Genomic DNA, 8,462 nt, shown 5'->3' with positions numbered 1-8,462 from the left:
CTTAAGATGGTCTCGAACCTGATCCTCTCCTACAGTGGGCCTAAGGTCTTCATTCTCACAGTCCCTGCATTTGCTTTCCAAGACTTTCATGGTGTGGTCAGAGCATTTGCTGGTGAAGACTGAGGCAAAGAAGTCATTAAAAACCTCAGCCTTCTCCAAAACCATGGTAGCCAGTTCTCCTGATAGCTTCTGGAGAGGGCCCACGTTGTCCCTAGTCTGTCTTTTATTTGCTACGTATCTATAGAATCCTTTCCTGTTATCTTTCACATCCCCTGCCAAACTTAATTCTAGCTGGGCCTTAGCTTTCCTAACCTGGTCCCTAGCTTCCTGGGCAATGCTCCTATATTCTTCCCAGGCCGCCTGTCCTCGCTTCCACCTTCTATAAGCTTCTTTTTTCCCTCTAAGTTTCCTCAGCAGCTCCTTGTCCATCCATGGAGGTCTCCTGGCCCTCCTGCTGCACTTTCTTCTAGTCAGGATGAAATTTTTCTTAAAACATTAACTACTGCAGTAACTTGAGAGTCTCCATTCCATACTAAAACAATTTTCTAGCTCTCATTTCATGGAAGGAATCTCAAAAACAGCACTCCTAGGCTTATAAAAAGAAGACAATGGAAAGAAAAAAAAAATATAGAGTATTAATTTTAAAATTAATAATTTAAAAAAGGCTCAGGAGCTTGAAAACTTGAGATTGGCAAGACTCCTAAACCCACCCTTCTTCAGCAGTCTTCCTTTGGACTGAATATTTAATTAGATAAGTTTGATGAGGAAAGTATTGCATACCCGAGGCAGGCACCATTTTTATGCTCAATCCCCTAGCCTTTTCCAACTGCAAATGAACAAGTTGTCCTTGCATGGATTAAGTAGAATAAAGCTTTCTTCATGGATTTAAACTTTTTACTCTGATTTGTAGAATTCATTCTATGTTTGTTTCTGTATGTAATTCTACAATTCTGCTTCAGCCTTGCAATCCTCATCCCTCTTGGCACCCACTATGCAGACTCTCTCACAGAAAGATTGGCTGATATCCAGTGACATCCACACCACCCTTCTACAATGCCAAGCCACCATAAAAAGATTCATAAAATCTGCAGGCCTCTGAACCTTGTTACTCTGCCAGCAAGGAAAAAACCAGTCACAGAAATGAGGATGGTATCAACAAGAAAAAGATAGGGAAGAGACAGAAGACAGAAGGAGGTTGACCTTGTGATGTTTTAGAGAATATCTGTAGTTATATACCGAATACCTAGTGATACCAGTAATGACAGCACAAAGGGAGCAAGTTGGATTGATACATGAAATTTCAACATGTAAAAGAGTAATTTACACAAAGTCTTTTCTTACTTGCTGAATAGAATTTAATAAAATACACTTGGTATACCTCCACTCTAGGACATTCTCCTCTTGGCAAGATTCTTTAATCTTGCCAATCTTTCCAGGAGATAATACATGCCATCTGGAGGAAATGTTTCTTTTCCCCCACCCTCCATCTGTTATATATTTCTCTTTGATCTCCCCACCCTCTGCACTTTATCCTCTGATCATCCCTCAACCTCAAACTCTAGCTGTACAACCATTCTCACTTTCAATCTCACTGTATTTCTATTTGGGTTTTGCCTTGTGGTTTTATCACAATACTGAAACTACTAGTCTTCAACAGTCTTAGCAAAATCCTTCTTCATCTTTAATTCTAATCCATCCCTTTCTTTCTTTTCTCTTGAAATTCTGAGTGAGCTTCCTAAATTCATGTTAGGACTTCTGGTATCAATTATATACCCTTTAATCAGTCAGACTGTCTGCATTATGGTCACGAAGTCAGAAAAAAAAGTAGGAAGAGAGTTCAAGATCCTACCTACCCAAGGCAGGACCCGTTCTTTCTAAAGTAATTTCTGAACAGTAACTATGTAAGCCTCCTTATAAAGAAGGCCTTAAAAAAACAAAGATTCCACATCCTCTCAACAAAACTCAGTTCCAGTGCTTTGCTATCTGTATATTTAAAAATATCAGTCCCTTTGTATTTAAAAAGATCTTTGTAGTATCAGTCCTTAAGTTCTCTGGCATCATTTTGAGTCTTTTTCTTCTTGATCTATCCCAGGCAACAAAGAGAACAGCTTGTTACCCTCTTCTTTCAGCAACCTTTCACATACTTGAATGCTCTTATCATGTCCTTTTGCTGTCTTCTTTTGTTTTAGACTAAACAATTTCAGATCTTTAAAGCTTTGCTTTAAGGCAAATTTCTAAACACCTAATGCTTTTACACTCTTGTGGATTCTCTCCAACTGATTCACATCTATTTTGAAGCAGCAAATGCAAATCTAGGCGCAGAATTCCAACTAAGACCTTACCAGCAGTGAGGAAAGAGGAAATATGGGGGGTGGGTTTTCTGAATTTTTTTTTTTTTTTTTGAACATACAATGGTTCTATGTATTTCAACAAGCAGGAGAGGTTTGGGTGGGTTTGGTGGTTTTTTTCACCCTCAATGCATAGGCTGCTGGTCTCATAAAAGCTTGAAAACTTGCATGTGGAACCGAATTGAATCAGTCAGTCTCTCTTTCATTACTGGACTGTCCGCTACTTGTGCCGAAGTGTAGTACTTTGCACTTGTCCTTATTGAATTGCATCTTATGAACAGGAAATAGTTCTCCATTTAAAAAGACAATTTTAAATTTCAATTTTTTTTCTATTCTTTTCTCTTGCAGCCAGCTGCAGTTATAAGAACAGTGCTGAACTCCAGATATGTTCCTATGGAAATGCCTGACATAATTTCAGTTAGACTATGAAGGATTGACAACTTTTTGGACAGCAGAATTCCAAGAAGTTATACATCATGAAGTTTCACTCAGACTTGAGTGTCTGAGTGAAACACTTCACCGTTTGCTTAGAAAAGTATTATCAAAAACAGTATAAAAAATATTAGTAATGTCAGTATATGCTTATATGACAGCCACAGCTTTTACTCAGTCTACAATCCCTATTAGTCGACGGTAGATGATAAATTAAGGTTTGTGAGACATGGTACATTCTTAGTCATAATGTCTGTTAAATATTACTTTATGGTCTTCTGGAGGCTTGTAAGCCAACTTTATTTTCACTCTACTGTGAACTGCACTTCTGGGTTGCTCCTGACAGTTCATTAAAAGCATCCTAAGGTGGAATGTATTGGGCTCAGCCAAATAGAAAACACCTAAAAGTGACTCTCCCTTTAACACATTCCTTTCTATTCATTCCTCTTTCTTTAACACTCTGTATCCCTTCTGCATGTGGCAGGATCTTGCAGGGTATGTACAGTCACAGGGACACATCAGCTGGGATGAAGTTATTTGAGATTCCAGACAGCTGTTCAACATCAAAGCAGAGCACAGAGCAGAGAGAAGCAAAATCACATTTACGTTTGTATGTTTTCCTCGTATTCACTATAGCCATGTATTAGAGGGATAAGGAGTTTCTATGACTCACTGTCATTTCCATATGACTGTTTGTTCCACAAATTTGAATCACACACAGAAATCTATGAGCTTAGGCAGACACAGTGTGGGTCTGGCAACATGTCTGAAGAACCCACAAAAGCGTGGTCTGAATTGAAGGAAATTTCTCTTTCTTTCAGATAGCCCCACACATACTGAACTGATAGTTGGTGATGGTGTATCTCTCTGGAGAGCTAACAGGAGGTAAGGAACAGTACAGCAGTATTTTTAGAGAACTACAAACTTTGGTATCCTGCTCAGCAGTGACTTAGCCTTAGGTCTGCCTAGTCCACCTAATCCATCTCAGCAGGCAGCTGAGCTTGCATGCTGCAGCTTCAGGTCTGGCAGCTCTTGGCCCTTCACAGAATGTCTGTGTCCTATTAATGGGACGTTCCAGAAGCCCCTGTAGATGAGTGGGCTGCAAAGCAAAAAATCTGTATATGATGGGTTTGGTAGTTGCCTTTTTGCTTCTCATAAAACTAAGGCTTCCAACACTCTTTATAAGAAAACTGAATCTTCCAGAGTAGACAGAATGTCTACCTACAACACCAAAATACCAAAGTCAAGTCCCTGCTCTTGACTAGAAAGATCAGAGAATTGAATCTGAGTCTTCTACAGCTCAGAAAAACAAAACAAAGCTCTGGTTCTTGTATCTCGTGGAGGGGATAAACAAAGGGGTCTTTCCCTCTTTCATTCTCCATTCTTCCCTCTTCAAACACACATTTTGATTGGGTCCGCCCTTTTCTCCTTTTACACACTCTCACACATCTAACAGCTCTTTCAAACACACAAGTTGTCATGCTTTGTTCCTCTGGATACCTTTCATTTTTCTGAATCAGGATTTTCTAATAAAAAGGGGGGAGGGAGAAGGAGGGAATCTGTTGCTCCCAAACACCTGCTCAAATCTATACTTATCTTTTCGCTGCAGACCTTATATTTAACATTAAAGTTCGAGATAGAATTCCCCCTTCTGCAGCTAGAAAAAGGACTGTTAAGACTGTGACAGAACTTAAAGCATATGATTTCTAGACCAGTTCTGATATTAACGGTCTGAATTTCCTCCCCGTAAGCACACCAACACAAACTGTTCTTTTGGCTAAAAGCAGAGTGAAGAACAGAGCAGGCTGTGGCATTTCCTTCAAATCATCCCGTCTCTGTGCCAAAAGTCCACCTTTTTTCTCTTGCACCAAATGCAATGAGTTCAGAGTAGCTGTGTATCATGTTAGAGAACAAGCTCTTGATTTTTTTCTTCATTTGCTTTCAGTATACTTTGAGAGAATTTCCTGAATACATATTTTGGACTCCTTAATGCGTCCAAAAAATATTTCTTGGCATCAGTTTGAGCAGAACACAGAGAAGAAAAATGACCCCTGCTTTTCAACTACTGTTAGGGACAGGGGAAAGTGAAAGAAACCGTCCTTAAAAGCATATTCCTAAGGCACAGCTTGCCTGGCTTTTGAAGGCAGCTGAGGAAGTTCTCACTTTGTTTGAACTGACGTGTTTGTGAAATTGTTATTTCTCCCCCACCTCTTCTTTTCTTCTGCTGTGTTCAGTCTTGAAAACAAACTGACAGATGTTCTCTTGGATCAGCTTGTGAGACTTGCAGTGTCAGGAGTGCAAACAGACTTTAGCTGTTTAGTTCAGGAAATGAGATGCAGACAATCTGATAAATAAACAGTATTTATTACTCCAGTTTAAAGTGTGCTTTGGATTTCTTTTCAAAATACTCCTACGAGGAACTGAGGATGAATATTAAACACGTGCTCCTAATTTAGAGACCTCAATGGCAAGGTCAGAGTGGTCTTTAACTTACACAATTTGTGTTGTGAGGTTATACCAGAAGTAAAAGTTTCTGAACTTTAACCATATTAAAGAAACAATAACAAGAAATTTGAATTACATAGAAATTCACTCCAAAGAACTTATAAGACTTATGAATACACAGAGATGAATTAGAATAATAGGACTTAGGCCAGTGTGTGAATTAGAATACTTTGTGATTCAAATTGAGAGACCCACAGAGATTTAAATCACTACAGCATAATTACCCAGTTTGGATTGAGACAAGTCAGAATGGAAAATATTCTTATACTCAAGTGATTAAGTATGCATTTTAATGATTTCAGGGTCATAAATTTAGATTTAGATAATATTTACATGACATTTATTTTACCAGCATCATATAAATCCCCAGTGTAGCACTAAGCCACCATTTCACTATGTAGTGTCATGTGCCACCCTACTCCTCTGTGGTGGCTATGTATGTGGACTACACAGCACAGCAGAGACCAGCGTCCACAGCTCAAACGGCACATATGCAGCCAGGCAGAAGTAGGAATAATCAGGGGCCATAAAGCTGCCCTGCATGTACACCAGGAGATGTGAACAAGCAGGTACAACAGGACAATCAACCTCATAAAAAGCCAACATGTACTTTTTTTCTATTGTGAGAAAGGGGAGAAGAGGGCTTAGAATGCAGTAGATGAGTTTTGGAGTTAAGCCCTGATATTCTCCTAAAGGCACAGCAACTACATGGTTCACTGTCCTTTGGGACTTGTGTAAAACCACAATTTGTTTCTCAAGAGAGAAGACAGATACCCACTGAGTCACCAGTAATATTTCCTTTGCTTTGGATTTGTCTTGAGGCACCTCCCTTCCAGCTATGCAGTAAGCATCATTTCCACCAGACGGAGGTGATTCAGAACCCATGAACGGTCATTTTTCCAAGTGATGGAGAACTATTACTGAATGAGTTATCATTTAAATAGCTTTTAGTGCCACATTTGAATTTTGAATTCATTCAAATTGTAGTGAAAGGTGTTCAACAAGTAGCACTGAGCCATGAAACCTCTTACTCCCTATTCCCAAGAACACCTGACATTTGGTGTGACTGATATTTTTCCTAGCGTTACTCTCTGCATCACTCTTTTTTGAATAGTGAGTTCTGAAATAATAATAAAAAAAAGATTGCAAAGTCTGAAGTATCCCTTACAGTTCTTGGTTTAACTCTTGTAATAAACAGGAGACTAATCAGTACCCATCAGAATATAATTAAGACTCTTTCCTAGCAGTGGCAATACCACACATAAGCTTATCTGAAAGAAATTATGTCATGTGTTTTATTTTGGCTACAAGACAACAGTCAGCAGAAAATACCTTTCAGATTGTTTTTTATCCTAAATTAATAAGATGCAGACTGATAAGCCAATTATGAAGGATTCTGTGAAACTCCTTAAACTCATCCTAGACCACAAACTCTGCAGTCAAGGTTGCTGTATTTACCTGTCCATCCTGTTTTCCCATAACCCGTTTGATGTCTCCAAATGTGACTATAGAAAGAGCTAATATGGATACCAATATAACTATGAAAGATGCTGCAGTCTTAACGGGAGTAACTCACAGACCGCTATTTGTAACTTGAAACATTTCCCCCAACCTCTTCCCTGTAACTGTCTTCATAAATAATGAAAATATTCATGTTACCAACACAGAGAGCTCATTTCTTTCTGATCCATGTTTCAGACCTTTTATTAGTCTCCTGTTTCCTTAAAGAGCAAGTTTATATCAAAACACTGACATTTTTCATCTTTTAGATATTGCTCTATAAATAAAGCTATTTAGTAAATCTTACCTTTTCAAAAAGTGCCAAGATGTGTTCTATAGCAAAATCTTACAATTTTTTCATCATAAAACACGTAGTATCTTTAGCTATCACATACTCTTGGGTTTTTTGCTATAAATTAAACTGCAGCTGTTTGGAGAATCCAGTCTTGTACCAACTCTGCCCCTATAACAGAGGGAACAACAAAACACTAACTGAAACAGGGGATTCTGCATGATGCCTCCTGCATCCAAGAGATCCTTAATTAGAAGACAGCATTTATAATTTCTCCCTTCTTATAACCCCACAGCCAGATGCAGCTGGTTTGTGCCTACTTAAGCCTGGTTCATGGGATCCCATCAGGAGAAAGCTTGAGGTAGCACTTTGTATGACTGCATTAGTTTTATCCCTTGCATGAAGAAGAGGGAAGGGGGAACTGCAGGCAGACGTCAAGGTTGGAAGTGTCATACACAGCAAATAAGACTTGCCAAGTCTGGTATAGTCTCCAAATGAGCTGTGTCAAACGTCTTTCTCCTGAAGTCAACTTTTCTCCAAGACAGCTCAACCTTTGGCTAGATTAACTAATTTGAAAGTTATGACTGATTGGTACCTCAGAGCAAATGCGTTTTGTTGCTAAAGATGGCATGCACAGACAAGGTTTACTCTTCATGTTACGAAGACTGCATGGGTTACTAGTTAACAGTGCTTGACAGATAATCTGTTCCACCTGACAGCGTTCCTGAATACTTTGTGATAAGTAACAGATTTTAAAAAAACCCAAAACCTAAAGAATAAAGGCTTTGACAATGTTTTCAGTTACTATTATACAGAACCTACCAAATCTTTTGTTGAAGTAAATGATGGCAGGGAGCCCAGTGGACGCTCTTTGACAGTTAGAAAGTGTCTTGTATGACTTCCCGTGATGCCATGCACAAAAAGTGGCTACAGGGAGCTCAGCTTCATGTGTCTCTGCTTCATGAATCCCTGCAAAAAGGGATTCATGGCCAGATGCTGTTGTGTTTGATATTACCACAGGTGCTCGACCTCCGTTACCCTTTGGTGGCAGTGGTGACAAATGTCTTTATTAACGCCGCCAACATTCAAGACAAGCATAAGACAAAATGGCTGCCGGCTTTCTGCCCCCCACACTCACACAGGTCACAACTGCCCTCGCCATATATATTCCCTTACACGTATATATTTGTCTTTTTTAGCGCACGTCTAAAAACCCGGTGGTGCGGGTGTACCATCGCAGCAGGGCTTAACCGGGGCCCTTCTTCCCTCGGGGCGGTTGATTTACCAGCACACAGCCACTATCTGCCCCGCTGCTCCCCCGCTGAGGGGAGCGCGCCCGCCCCGCTCTGACCGCCGTAGTGATCCTGCCCTCCCCGCTCTGACCG

The sequence above is a fragment of the Strigops habroptila genome, chromosome 7 (assembly GCF_004027225.2).
Source record: "Strigops habroptila isolate Jane chromosome 7, bStrHab1.2.pri, whole genome shotgun sequence".
Classification (NCBI taxonomy): Eukaryota; Metazoa; Chordata; class Aves; order Psittaciformes; family Psittacidae; genus Strigops; species Strigops habroptila.
The sequence above is the reverse complement of the archived record's forward strand: the minus strand, read 5'-3'. Positions refer to the sequence as shown.